This window comes from Odocoileus virginianus, chromosome 2, assembly GCF_023699985.2.
Source record: "Odocoileus virginianus isolate 20LAN1187 ecotype Illinois chromosome 2, Ovbor_1.2, whole genome shotgun sequence".
NCBI classification, from domain to species: domain Eukaryota; kingdom Metazoa; phylum Chordata; class Mammalia; order Artiodactyla; family Cervidae; genus Odocoileus; species Odocoileus virginianus.
Window position 1 is genome coordinate 55,789,136 of NC_069675.1, and position 15,783 is coordinate 55,804,918.

At 33.3% G+C, this 15,783-nt stretch overlaps 1 protein-coding gene across 1 annotated transcript in view; it reads left to right on the forward strand.

Moving 5' to 3' along the window:
* LRRTM4 (leucine rich repeat transmembrane neuronal 4) overlaps window positions 1–15,783 on the forward strand; it is a 924,628-nt gene that overhangs the window by 288,284 nt on the left and 620,561 nt on the right. The gene's annotated exons all lie outside the window — the stretch shown is intronic.

Below are 15,783 nucleotides of genomic sequence, written 5' to 3' on the forward strand. Positions count from 1 at the left end.
TTTAAGTTCATAAATGTATAGTTTGTGTTTCCTGAGTATCTCCACGAGTCACATGTAACAGTTTAACAACATCATGTATGCTAAATAACTTACCATATAAATATGCTTTGAATAAAATTGAGTATTAGAAATTTAAATCAGAATGTTGATTTGGAGAGGAAAACAATTATATAATTATAACTGCAGTTAAACTACAATTAGCTGTTTTTACATATTCTAAACAAATAAAGTCGTCCCGTTTTTGTTTTTTGTTTTTTGTTTTTTGTTTTTCAATATACTGCATGCAGGCAGTGGTTTTACATTTATCTATGTGGAGAACAGAAATAAATCACATGTATTTATTAAAAGTCAAGCAGAAAAAGATGGCCTTCTAGCTTCCTACTAGTCCTCATATCATCAGTGGACTGTCTGAACTGACTTATGGCTTACTGACTCTCTGGAAACGATACATCGCATTATATAACTTTGAGAATACCATTTGACAACCAAAAGAAAATATGTAAGGAAAGATTGTCTCTTTGGGATGTGGGACTGTCTTACAAATATAAAAATATAGAAAATATTACATTAATTGTGAGATAACACAATTTACTATAGGCTTTTGTATAAAGGAGTTAATCACGAGAATAAGGGCTTCCCTGGTGGCTCAGCGGTCAAGAATGTTCCCTGCAGCGCAGGAGACCCAGGTTCTATCTCTGGGTCAGGAAAATCTCCCAGAGGAGGGCATGGCAGCCCACTCCAGTATTTTTGCCTGGAGAATCCCACTGACAGAGGAGCCTGGTGGATTACAGTCCACAGGATTGCGAAGAGCTGCACAGCTGTGAAACAACTGTGCACATCTGCACATGGGAATAAAGTCAAAAAGCTAAAAGAAAGCAGTCAACAATGCCTGAACGGAAGACATAAAATAGTGTACAAATATTTATTTTAATTTCTTCTAGAAAAATAATGACCTAGAAGAAAATCTTTCTTTTTAACTAGCAAATGAATACCAAAATTGATAACTTTGATCATTTTTACATATTTAATTAGTTGTGAAATGGCAAAGATGACCATCACAGTAAAAGGTGTGTGTGTGTGTGTGTGTGTGTGTGTGTGTATTTTAGATTGTTAACTAGCTTTCTTTGTTGAGAACATGTGGATCACAATGTATAAACTGGTTTACTTTTTCTTCACTTCACATTTACCATGAAAATTTTCTCAACCTATGATAGGTTCTTAAATGTGATTCTAAACATTTATATAATACATTCCCTTGAATAGTTGTACAATGCTTTATTTATCTCCTATAATTTGGTTTCTTTTTTTTTTTATTTTAAATCCATGGCTGATTCATGTCAATGTATGACAAAAACCACTACAATATATTGTAAAGTAATTAGCCTCCAACTAATAAAAATAAATGAAAAAAACATTAAAAAAAATAAAATAAAATAAAAGGGATGACCAAATAATTTGGTTTCTTAAGGTTGGCTCCAATAATAATAATAATATAATTATATTAGAATTAGAGGTGAGATAAACATCAGTATTGTTCAATATTCACTAATGTTGAACTATATTTTAACCTTAAAAGCAGAATTGTAAGTATGCACACTTATATATTTCTTATTTCTAATGTCATATTACTCCAGGAATAGAACAGATATTTATATTTTCACTCCTGATATACAAGAATATTTGCTTTGCCAAAAGTCTACCAACTCCATATAGACATTAAAAAAAAAAAATTTATGGCACTTGGATGACTGGAAACTAACATTTTATTGTTTCAACTTCCACTAAAAAGAAAACTTACAATTGACATGAAACATTTTTTAGATTATTTTTGCAACTGCCTATTTAAAACCTTAGTCTGCCTTGTATCTAATCTTTACTGAGCACTTCCTGTGTATCATTCTGCACAATGCTTTCATGTGTGCTCAATTATGTCTGACTTTGCAACCCCATGGATGGCTGCCCTTCTCTGTCCACAAGATGTTTCCATCAAGAATACTGGAGTGAATTGCCATTTCCTCCTCCTGGGGATCTTCCCAACCCAAGGATCAAACCCATGTCTCTTGTGTCTCCTACATTGGCAGGCAGATTCTTTACCACTGAGCCACCTGGGAAGCCCCAATAACACTTTACATATTGTGTTATCTTCTTTAATCCTGTAATAACCACCTTGCTTTAGAGATGCTGTAAATACCTATTTACAAACTGAATCAAAAGTTGAAGCGTAATCATTAAAGTGAAGGTGAAAGTCGTTCAGTCCTGCCTGACTCTTTGCAACCCAACGGACTATACAGTCCATGGAATTCTCTAGGCCAGAATACTGGAGTGGGTAGCCTTTCCCTTCTCTGGGGGATTTTCCCAACCCAGGGATCAAATCCAGGTCTCCTGCATTGGAGGTGGATACTTTACCAGCTGAGCCACAACGGAAACCCAAGAATACTGGAGTGGGTAGCCTATCCCTTCTCCAGCGGATCTTCCCAACCCAGGAATCAGACAAGAGTCTCCTGCATTGCCAGTGGATTCTTTACTGGCTGAGCTATCAAACCTGTCCCAAATTATAGATCAAGCAGTAAAACATTCAGCTGCATTTCTCGATGTTTTGTGTCAAAAAGAAGTTTCTCAGATCCTTGAGAAAGACAGTTTTGGCTTATGAAACTGGCAGAAGGCTTTGGGTAGAAAAAGGATTTACTATTGCATTGCCCTCACAGTTAAATCACTCTCAGAAATGGGAAATTAGAGGTTTAGAGTTAGAAAGAAGGTAGTCTAAAGTTTAGCCAAGCTAAAATAAACATTAAGGCTGTCTTGATAACTTAAATGATCTTTGATGTTCAAAAAAATTAACTCTATTAGTCATAATTATCACAAATAATTTTCAGCAAATGTATTTCACTTTACAGTTTAGTAAAGTTTGCAACTCTAGCAATTTATATTTGTTATGGAAAAATGAGAAACAACTGAGTGGCAGGAAATCTAAATTTAGACTAGCTATTTACATGTATTATGCAAATCTGTTACTTACTTTTTCTAATCAACAGTGTATTTTAAAAATTGTTCTTAATAAGTAACAATACTTTAGAATATCATTCTAAATTTCTATTTGACACTTCGCAGTTTAAGCAAGCTTCTACTATTTCATATAGATTGTTTGCAATGAAACAATAAAAATGTGTACAAACCATACACTACTCCAGGAAAAAAAAAATTATCTTTACACAATAATACAGATGGCCCCCGACTTGCAATATTTTGACTGTATGACAGTGCAAAAGTAATATGCATTCAGTAGAAACTGGATTTTGGATTTTGAATGTTCATCTTTTCCCAAGTTAGTGATATGCAGTCTAAGGCCCTCTCACAGTACTGGGCAGTGACCTATAGGCAGCTCCGAGTCAGTCACATGGTCCTGAGATTGAGCAGCTGATACACTTATAACCATTCTGGACCCAGACAACCGTTCTGTTTTTCACTTTCAGTAGAGTATATCAATAAATTATATGAGATATTCAATGGTTTATTATAAGATAGGGTTTGTGTTAAAGGATTTTGTCCAACTGTAAATTAACATTAAGTATTTTGAGAACCGTCGATGAGCTAGGCTAGGTTATGCTGTTCTGTAGCTTTCTGTATTAAATGCATATTCAGTTATGCTACCTTCAATTTAGAGTGGGATTACTGGACATAACCCAGTGGGTAAGTTGAGGAAGATCTGAAGTAAAAAGTTGTTATTTTTATTTTGCAGTGCATACTGTATTTTGTAGTACTTTGTTTTTAATCCTCTCAGGAGCCCAAGAGGAAGGTACAGTTTTCATCTCTGTACTTCAGACGAGAAAATTTAATCAAAGAGATGCTAACTTACTCCCCTATGGTCACAAAGCTACTAAGTGATCTTGCAGAATAACTTTTAATTGGTAAACCTCCCAAACATAGAACATATAACATTTAGTGAACAATATCTGATTGAAAAGAATGTTATGATTTTATTTTTAGAATATATACTTTTTTATATTTAGAATATTTTATATTTAGAATATATTTATATATATATATATATAAAACATTTATATAAGGCTATAAACCAAGATCTGAACAGTGTTTACCTCTATTTGATAGGATGAATTTATTTTCTTATTTTTGTTAGTTAATATTCAAGCATGCACTGGACTGATAATACTGTGTTGCTTTTGTTTACTCACTAAGCTGTGTCTGACTCTTTTGTGACTCCATGGACTGTAATGTGCCAGACTCCTCTGCCCATGGGATTTCTCAGACAAGATTATTAGAGTGGGTTGCCATTTTCTTCTCCAGGGGACCGTCCCAACCCTGGGATCAAACCTGCATCTCCTGCATTGGAAGGCGAATTCTTTACTACTGAGACACTAGGGAAATCCAAGCAAAATGTACCTAGAATATAAGAAATACTATAATTGTAGAAACTGTTATTACAATTTTTTTTTCAGTATTTGATTACCCAAGAAAACAAAATGAATAAAAATTTAGAAATTGATCACTAAGTCATTTCTGACTCTCTGCAACCCCATGGACTGTAACCCACCAGGCTCCTCTGTCCATGGAATTCTTGAGGCAAGAATATTGAAGTGGGTTGCCATTCCCTTCTCCAGGGGATCTTCCTCATCCAGGGATTAAACCCAGGTCCACCTCATCCAGAGATTGAACCTAAGTCACCAGGGAAGCCCCAAATTTTAGATGATCTGACTATAAGCAAATTTTCATATGCTTCAGATCAAGCTTACTTATTTATAGTCAAAATTTACATGAACTGACTATAAATAAGCTTGATCTAAAGCATGTGAAATTTTATTTCCTACAATCATCTGAAATTCCCATGTCTTCCAAAAATTATCTATTTAGCCCCAGAGGATAGTATGTTACATTACCAACATTCAGAGATAGCAAAGGAAATTTGTTTCAAAATTGAAAATAGCTATTTCCACTGAAATAATTTTTTTTCAATTTACCTTAGACTTTTGTAAAATAGGTAAAAAACTTTTGTTCTAAGAGGAGTATAATGATTCATTATTAATAAAATATCTTAATTTTGTGTACAGCTAGCTCTCTAAGGAATTCGGATGTTACTGGGTAATCTTTGGGGAATTATTGAAGTTTAAGGGTATTTTTTTGTGTTCAAAGAGAAGTGTGTTGGCATTGTTTCAGAAAGAACAATGTCAATAGTATGTGATATAAACCAAAATGGAGGAGAGACTGGGGATTATGATACCACATGGATGATCAGAATAGCAATAAATAAACAAAAGAGATGTTGTATGCTAAGTCTTTCAAGAGGATAAAAAGTAATATGGGACAAAAGAACATCAGGAAGGATGGTCAAGGATGCCAGGATGAAACAAAAAGTTATAGAAGGATATCATGGCAACAGCTTCCAGGAAGTTGTTTAGTCTCTGATGGTGGATTTTGACTTAAAAAGTCTGAAAATCCACCTTTATGATTTGTATTAGATTTTCTTAACAATGGAAATAAATGAAACAACGTACAGAGATGACACCTACTTATTCTATAAAATTAAGTTTCCAGTTTTACCTATGCATCTTTGTCTTTCTCAAGAGTTATCCCATTCATTTCTTGAACCCTAATCATTGACGATTCTTTGGTACTGGCTCACTTGACCTTATTCTTGTGACTTCAATATCTCAAAATTAACATTGGATAGTTCTGTTAAAAGGGCCACATTAGATTTTTATTTTAGTCTTTGAGTTATTTGAGTTGGTATCTGTTTAACTTCAGTTTTCAAGCTTATCAGATGATGGATTTCCATTTACTTAGGTAAGATTTTAGAAAGGACTTAAGGTTTAAGCAATATTTTGAACGTATATATGTGTGTATATGTGTGTTTATGTGTGTATAGCTATGTGTGTGCTTTAAGAACCACATAGGTAATTATGCAGAGTGGATATAATATCAAATAATAGGTTTTATAAATCATAGAGAAATAAACAAAAATACTCACATATTGTCCAGCAAAAATATTTAAATTGAGAAATATTTCTGTCTTTAAATTTTAGATTTTTAAGTTGAAATTCAAAGTGAATAGTTGAAGCTGTGCATAGCAATTTAAAATTATCTGTTAATGCCCACAAAATAAAATCACATCTACATAATTGTGTTGATAACTTGTTGATGGAATTTAATACCAATTTTTTTCACTAATTGAAACAATCACAATCCAAAAGAGGTTGAAATACAACGTGAATAAGCAGGTCAGTTTCACATCATTAGGAAGTTTTAAGTGATATCCAATTAACTCTGAGGAACTATGTACTTTTGTGGAATAGAATACACTAGTGAGAAATAAATGGGAGAAATTCATATTAATGGCAAGGATATGTGGGCAATGAAATGTATTGAAGTCAAACAACCTTTAAAAGATGCATCACATGTTTCAATAGCTTGGGTGTCCAAGGTGGAAATTTGAGGTATGGGTGGAGATATGAGAATTCACAAACACTATCACAGTGAGGGATGATAAAAAAAGAAAAATGTACTGTGCTTGCTGGTCATTTGTGGAATATACAGAGAAAAAAAAAATCAGAGTCCATGTCCTTTGCATGGATTACCTCATATTCATTCAGAAGGGCCTGGGTAAGAGTAGAACAAAATTTGCTTACATTTCTCGAGAAACTCAATATTTTGATAGACTGTTTCAATTTTTTAGTCATCACATTTTCTATCAAATTCAGAATTCTCAATAGTCTTGTCCTTTTTGGAATTTGTTAAATTCTGTGTGTGATGTCAGCTTACAGTCGAAAGCTTGTATTCCCTTAAGAACTGGAGTATTGTTAAAAACAGGCTCAACACAATCTAAATAAATAGATATATTTATATATGTAAATAAAAAATATATATATATATAATGCATACACTGCCATGAACATTATTCCCAATGTTCCAATGTTTATTGTCATTAAAAAATTAATTAATCATGGACGTTTGGTACAGTATTGACATATTGATTGTACATCTGATCTCCTTTCCTGTAGCAGCTACTGGACTCTTAGATCAAGAGAAACCTTTGCTGCCACATCAGACATTAGTCTTGTGACAGATGTTCTGTGTTTGATTGAAGGAGCACAGAGGAAAATAACAGTCTCTCCATGCTTGTGAGACCACAGTTGAAAATAAGCAGTTGTCCCCTTCCAGACAACGGCTGTCAAACTCATAGAACCTTGACATAATTTGCAGACTGCCCTGCACTAGAATGAAACCTACATGTTACCTGAGGCTGGCAGGCTCCACATTACTGAAGCACAAGAAGGGTCTGTTTTCCTTTTCTAAAATTCAACTGTACAACCAATGATAAAAAATGTCTCAAAGGTTTTGCTTTCTTTCTTTTTTAAAAAAAGAAAATTTGTGTGTATTAATGTATGTAATTTCTTTATGGAAAAATTTTAAAAATACATAATGACAAAATGGAAGTCACTAATAATCCTTTCTAATAGCCAGAACCATTGGTTAGATGATATTTATCCTTCCTATAAGCTCACAAATGAACACTCACATACAAAAACACATTAATATACACACATTTACACATACACATGTGCACATTTTTAGGTATTAAAAAAATATGAGCTTGGCATATGTAGTTTTATAATTTCCTTTTCCACTTAATATTATCTAACAAAAATGTTTCCATGTTCATAAATATACCTCTGTTGACTTAAAAAAATACTCACAACCTAAAAGTTGAGAGTTATGTTTTGTGGGCTATCCTGGTGACTCAAACAGTAGAGAATCTGCCTGCAATGTGGGAGACCTGAGTTCAACCCCTGAGTTGAGAAGATCCCCTGGAGAAGGGAGGACTTCGAGCTCAGGAGACAGCATCTCAAGTAACCGTGAGAAAACTGCTCTGAGGAGGTGAGGAGAGGAGCCAGGTTATATGGAAGTTTTGCAACAAAGGGCAGGTAGTCTAAACATAAAAATATTTAATTAAAGAAAAGTAGATATCCCAAGTTAAAGAATTTAATACTTTTCTATATATGGGATAATGCAAGACCTTGGGTTTACTGAAATCATTCCTTTCATGAGAATTCCTGCTATGTAGGGCCAATATCCTGTGTTTTTCACATCCTGGGCTCACAGTGAGGAATGTGTGTTAGTCACTCAGTCATGTCTGACTCTTTGCAACCCCATGGACTGTAGCCCACCAGGCTCCTCTGTCCATGGAGTTCTCCAGGCAAGAATACCAGAGTGGGTTGCCATGTCCTTCTCCACAGTGAGGAGGGGCTACAGTCTAATTGTTGCTAGGTTGCAAGTATTTTTCTCCCTCCTGAGTGCCCTGAATTCCCTTGTAGAAGCAAATGGCAACCCACTCCAGTATTCTTTCCTGAAGAATCCCATGGACAGAGGAACCTAGTGGGCTACAGTCCATGGGGTTGCAAATAAATTGGACACAAATGAAGTGACATAGCATGCATGATGCCCTTTGGAACCACCAACTCACATTGGAGGGCTACAATTGCTGATGACTGTGACGTCCTTGTTTACTGATATGGAAGGAAATACTTCATTTCTCACCTCCTTTTTTTTTTTTTTTACAAGAAACAAAATAAAACTTTCTGTAAACAGCAAAGCCAAGTGATCTCTGATGCAACTTTTCAACTCTACTATTGTAGCTTAAAAGCAGCCATAGGAGATAACTGCATAAATATATATGTGTTTTTTTACAAAAAAACTTTATTTACAAAAACAAGACATGTGCCATGATTGTTTTGTGGATCATAATTGCCCATCTGTGACCTACACTACCATTTTAACATTGGCAGAAGGTTCCATGATATGGATGTGGTGTGATTATTTAAGCCTTTTGCTCTCAAGGGGTCTGAACTTTCAGCTTTCTCTTATAAAGCTCCGGTACTGCCAAGGATTCCACTGCAGTTATGCCTATTAGTGTTGTGACTAGCATCCCTGAGGGCTAGGTTTCCTACCAGTTAATAACTCCCTAGCCTGACAGAACTTCCAGGGCTTCCTCCCAACCAGAGGGCCTCTGTGAACTGTGGAATTCCTCCACTATATTGTCTCAGGTGTGTCCTCAGCAAGGTTAATTACAAGATAGCATTTAGTGGGTATCCTATACCTTAAGAAGTTACGCAAAATTTTCAACATTTGCTTTCTTTATATAACTTGGAAGATCAGTGAAGTTTTCACATTTACTAAGTCCAAAGGAAAGGAAAGAGGGAGTCAGATTTTGTCATTACATGCTTCCTTGAAGGTATATCTAATTGATTTTTCATGTTACATGTTGCTATTGTAATATCATTTAAAAGTGTGTTATTTGAACTGTATTCCAGTTTCTACCTCTCTGAATTGGAAACAACAAAGAATAGTCATTAATGGGTTTATTTTTGCCCTATTATTTTTGAAATCTGGGCCTTTGTTTTCTTGTGCCTTATGTATATTTTTGCTTGTTTTTGCAATTTGCATTATTCATGCTAGAATATTCAGAATTTAGTTAAATTCTTTTTGTAATTTTACATTTATTGTTAGGTATTTATTTATTTTTTAAGTCAAATTCTGTACATTCTACTTAGCTTTAGGATGTGCTTGACGTAGATCCCAAACTCTGAAATAAAGCATAATTTGAGAGTCTACTACAGAAGGTAATAATTTGGACTTGTTGACTGACAGAACTGCACAATCTTTTCAGTGAACTTTCTAAGAATCGAAGCCTGGTAGATAGCCTCTCAGATAACTGAAAGACTTCACTGAAGATGAAAGGAAGGATACATATGTGTTTTTGCAATAACAGTTGGTAAAGAATTCACCTGCAATGCAGGAGATGCAGGTTTGATCCCTGGGTTGGGAGATCTCCTGTAGATCTCCTGTAGTGGTAAAGAACCCACCTATGAATGTAGGAAGCATAAGAGATGGCGTTTTCAATCCCTGGGTCAGAAAAGCCCCCTGGAGGAGGGCATGGCAATTCACTACAGTATTCTTGTTGGAGAATCTCATGGACAGAGGAGCCTGGTGGATTATAGACCATAGGGCCACACAGAGTCAGACACGACTGAAGCAACTTAGCACAGCACACAGCAGTATTCTTGCCTGGGAAATCTCATGGACAGAGGAGCCTGGTAGCCTACAGTCCATGGGGTTGCAAAAGAGTCAGACACCACTTAGCGACTAAGCCATCACCACAGAACATCAAAAAGCTACTCTTAATTAAAGAAAATGAGGCATCTCAAGTTAATGAATTTATTACTTTTTATGCATGGCAAGATGCAAAGTTCTGGGCCCACTGAAATCATTCCTTTGATATGCAGCATCTGCCACTTGGGTAAGGACCTTATTTCCTACAGAAGAACTCAAAGATATTATAATATACATTCCTTAAGGGGGAGTGCTTTATCACTGCACTATTGTATCTTGACTGTTCCTCCTTCATTTCTTCATTCTTTCCCTTCCCTGACAAGTAACTAATTAAATCTACCCTTTGGAACTCAAGGAAGGTCAAGTAGGGTGAATGAAGCATAGTTCCTACAAATAAGAAATGGGTGGAGAGGTGAGGAGGGACACAGAAAGAATTGTATCTGGAAGGGCCCATTTCAAATGCATACTGCATTTTGTTAATAATATAAGAAACTTCCCATTTAACATCAAGTATTTCATTATAAGCATTCATGCTTTTTAAACTTTTTTCCAATACAGAAGCAAGTAGCATGCTAAAGTATGTATTTGTATACTTGTCTTAGAAGTGGCATATGTGTATATGTATATGATTGAATCATTAAATCTTAAAAATAAGTGAAAATTATAACCAGTATATATGGGAAAAAAAAAAGTGTATCATTGTTGATAAATGAAATCTGAGATTGAGATACTTGGTGGCTAGATAAAACAAGAAGGACAGTTAAGAAGCAAAAAGTAACTGGTAATTCTTATTTCAGAGAAAATTTCAGGCTGACCTATAACCCATTTATATTTTATTTTATACAATTTTACTACCCAAAGTAGACTACAAAAATTTGTAAAAGCAGAATATAGCTACTATTTTAGAAACTAGATAAAATGACAGATAATTTTTAATCTTCCTTTTTAAGTGATTAAAGAATATTAGAGCTTTCATCTCCTCAGTTGCAATTCACTGCTTGGCATCTGACTTTTTTCTATTTCATTATTTTAAAACCTAATTGAAGAATCAAAAAAATTGGAAGGTGGGTCACATGTGTTGAACCATTCTCCAAATATAGTTGTTTCTCATATTCTCAACCTGGATAGGTAACTGCATCACAGAAAATTGCATTAAAATGATCTCTAATTGGCCTTCGGTTAACTGTTTTGAGGAGGAGACGACAAATAGCAAGAATTTTCAACTGCAAAAGCTGAATAGTCATTTGAATACTAGTGTTGTCATATTTGCATATAATTTTGGGACATGTCTGCTCCCAAGGCCTCAGGTGCAACTTAATGGAAACTATCTTAAGGTTTGGCAACAGGAGGCTCATCAGCAGAATCTGAAAGCTATGGCAAATTGCAATAGAGCTATTACAAGGAGGTTACAAACCATCCTGATGTGGGTTATTGTCCCTGCAAGTTGTCATTGTTGAGTGACATGTCAGATGCTGCAGGATGCGAAAGGGCACAGAACCTGATTTATGTTGTTAATTAATAAACTACAAAGCAATGCATGTTAAGATTCTTTCTGAAAAATCATAACTTTAGGTGAATAAACAAATTATTATTCAGCAAGGTAAAGTATAATATGCAGCCTTTATGAAAAAGTAGAGATGTAGGCACATGGTCATAACACATAAGCATAAGGAAAATACAGATTTCAAATGATGTGATCTATTCTGTACATACAAATATGCACATACTTTTACTTTGTCTTATTTAAATTTTCAGAATAAAATACATTGAAACAGTAATAATGATTTCATATATTTTTTGGAAGCTTAGAATGTACTGGGTTGTTATTTTATTATGAGAACATAGAGATAATTCTGTCATACTATTTAAGCATATCACTGCACAACTTTCAAAAAACACAACAGCAACCTTTTTTTACTTTAAAATTTTAGAGTATCATATGAAAACGTCATCGGCCAACTTTTAGTAGTATAACAAAGCAATGATTTTAAGAGCTCAGCAATAACACATGGCTATGCAATGAAATTTTAAAACATGCACCGACTTTTAGAACTATGTTTGTTGAATATTAAATACCTGAAATTGCTAGTGCCTAAAGCACTTCATTTAGCACAATGTATATAAACTTTGAAACTACTTTCAGGCACCAGTTTTAATAAATGAAGTACAAAGTTGAGGAGGAAGTTTACTAAAAAATAGTTTGTTTTAAAATCATTTATTTTGGAACTACCCATATTGAATCTTTGTAAGACGTATGAAGTTAGAGAAAAGAGTAATTCTCACTCAGTATTTAAATTAAGTTCAAGCATGCTTTTAAACATATTCTCGAGAATAAAGAATAAAAATATTGTTTATAATTCAATTTCTGTAGTACTATACAGGATTTGAATTTATAATATTAAAAAAATAAGAAATTTAACAAGAGATAAATAAAATAGCCTAATTCATATGTAAGCCAATGAAGAAAACTAGACAATTGATGTTGTATCAGTGCTGAATTAACTAGTTCTGAGTATAAAGCAATAATTAAAATCTCAAATAACTGAATTTTATGTGCATTGTTTTAACTTGTTTATACGGTCCAATGTTCTCAGAAAATGATGTACATTAGCAATGTTCCTTCTTTTCATACATATGCATGATGATGCTTATAATATGAAGAATTAATCCATAATGAATGAATAAAATAATTGGTTAATTTTCACAGCATAATTATTTGCATGTTACCTAGGGATCTTAAAAGACATGTTTTAACAAAACTTGGTATGCCATCTTAAGGAGATCTGGAATTAGATAGGTATTCATCTAAGGTGTTAACATCTAAGGCACTTCACAATATGGCCCTATTTATAATTTTAGTTTCTTTTTCTTCTTGCTTTCCATATAGTGATAGGATTTTCAAAATGCTCCAGCTATACCCAGTTACTTACAGTTCTTCGAATTTGTGTTCTTCCATGATGCATCTATTTCCCAAAACATCTCTGAGCCCTGATTTTCCAGTGATCATTCAACCTGGGCATCTTTCTATTTCAGTGTAAGACACACCTCATGTGGGAATGCATTATTGCTGGGTTACCTGCTCCTTATCTGCTGTCCTAGCCCATAGATAGCTTCATATTCTATTCTGTTGAATAAGGTAGGGAAGGTGCCCTACTCAAAGTGTGGAATATAAAAAATTAAACAGATTCATAGATAAGGAGAACAAATAGGTGGTTGCTCGAGAGGGCTATAATCAACTATATTGTATAACTTAAAAAAAGGTTAACAATTTTTAATTTGTAATCAGTTTATTAAAGTTTTACTATATATTTAGGTTAAAATTTTCCTTCTCTCACCTAGCAGGTACTCTATGAACCATTTAGTATAAGATCTATGAAATTTATTTGAATCTGGGCAAGTTTTACTCCATTAATACCATACTATTTTTACCTTTCTAATTTTATTTTTTTCTATAAAATACCCATATAATTGGGATATTTATGCTTTTTTTCCTCTCAACTTTTCTTTTGTTTTCTAGATCACTTTTCTCTCACCACCTTCTGTGAAATTTATCTCAATGTGATCATTCAACTCACAAATTCATTTTTTAACTATTTTCATTCCACATTTTATCTCTCCCACTGTCTTCATTTCATTCATATCTAACATGATAATACTTTTCTTCTTTTAGTTAAATATCTTTATTATTCTTACTCTAAATTATCTTTTCTTGGTTTCAATAATTGCTCTTAGATGATATGTATTGTTCAATTTCTGTTTTTCTTTTGAAGTACTCCTCTTTTTCCATATCTTGTATTTTGGCCTGTGAGTTACTATTGTCCTGGAGACAACAGCGTTTCTCTTATTGTCATGTGTATGGGGAAATCGCTGACGACCCACTTTGTTCATTTTGTGTAAAAATATTTAATGTAAATATTTTTTATTAAGAAAACCAAATTTTAATATATTCTGGGTATTTATATTTTGGTAGATTTAGTATTCTGAACTGGTAGATGTCTTCATAACAATATCTACTAAAAATATCAAAGTACCTGTACCAGGACTTATTCTCAAGATTTAATTTAGAATGTTAACTAGGATTTTAGTTAATGGCAGCAGTCACACAATTGACTAGTACTGACAAAAATTAGAAAATTATTTTTTCAAAACACAAAAATTATGGAGCTAGGCTATTGGGGCTTATACAAGCTACAAAAATATAAAAAATGGTCTTTTTACTTCTATGTTCTTATTCCAATTTAGCTGTTGACTTTCATCCATAGTATACAAAATAGATTCTGTCCTTCTATCAGTCGAAATGAATTTTGATATTCCACATAAAAATCATGGGGTAGGGCAAATGATAAAGAGGAAAGTGAAATGCCAAGAGAGTTTGTATATTATACAAACTTTCCCTGAAGCCTTGCCAAATATTTTTCTCTTTGCTTTAGCTAAATTTGAATCACAAAAGAAACTTGGAATAAAAGAGCAAGAGAGCATGCCTTCTTCTATCACAAGTAATAGTAGTAATAATAAATAAATAAATGAGGATTCTGCAGGCTCCATACAGATTATCTTATTGGATTGTTATATGAACTTCATGAACTAAATATGTAGCATGTAAATTAGTGCTTTGGATTTTTGAGTGTTGGAATATTATTCTTTCCCGTTATCTTCTAATCTTACAAAGAACAGCATCAGGAATCATATTTTAAAAATTAAACTTTTCATTGTGTATGGGACCAGGAAGCAAAGATTAGAAGCAGAAGAAACTAATTTACCAGGAGCCATGGAGGAGCTTTGACTTTGCTTTTGAAAAGCAAATGTGAGAGAAGCTGAAGAGCACACGATGACTAATGGACTGTGCTAAGTTGGATGGGACCCTGGGACAGAAAAATGACATTGGTTGAAAATTAAGGAAGTCTAAATAAAGTATGAACTTTAGTTAATACTAATGTATCAATATTGATCTACTAATAGTAACCAATTTACCACACTAGTACAAGAAGTTAGTAATAGAGAAAACTGAGTACAGGTTATATGGAAACTTTCATTACTATCTTCAGTTCAGTTCAATCTTAGCATTTCTATAAATCTAAAACTACTGAAAAATAAATAAAAATATGTATTTTATTATAAAATAACATAATAAAAAGATATATAATAAAAATAAACTTGTTCTTTTAAATAAAAGGAAAAAATAAATTCAAAATTTTAGAAAATCATAAAATTAAATTCTTTTATATTTACATAAGTGTGTCTTATTTACTTCCACTGATATCAACTTATGTGATTGCAAGTAAAGATCAAAAGCTTAAAAGCAGTATAATACTATTCACATATAAATATTTAACAGAGCTTCTGTGTGCTTTAAAATTTCAGAAAAGAGAAAATTTGGGGAAAAGAAGAAAACAAACAAACCTGTATTAAGAGTCCATTATATTTTAGCACGGTCTCTACATTTTTCTATTTATCATAATACATCTTAGCTACTTTTATTACTCACTGATTATTTGAATGATATAATAAAAATTTAACTCCAATAGATTATTTCTTAAAAACACATCCTTAATTAACAGAATTGCAAGCTAAATCCAGATCACAAGTAAGTCCAGTATGCTTTCAGAACTTACCACACCTTATCAAAAGGAAAATTTTTATTAATAAATTTTGCACTAAAAAAAA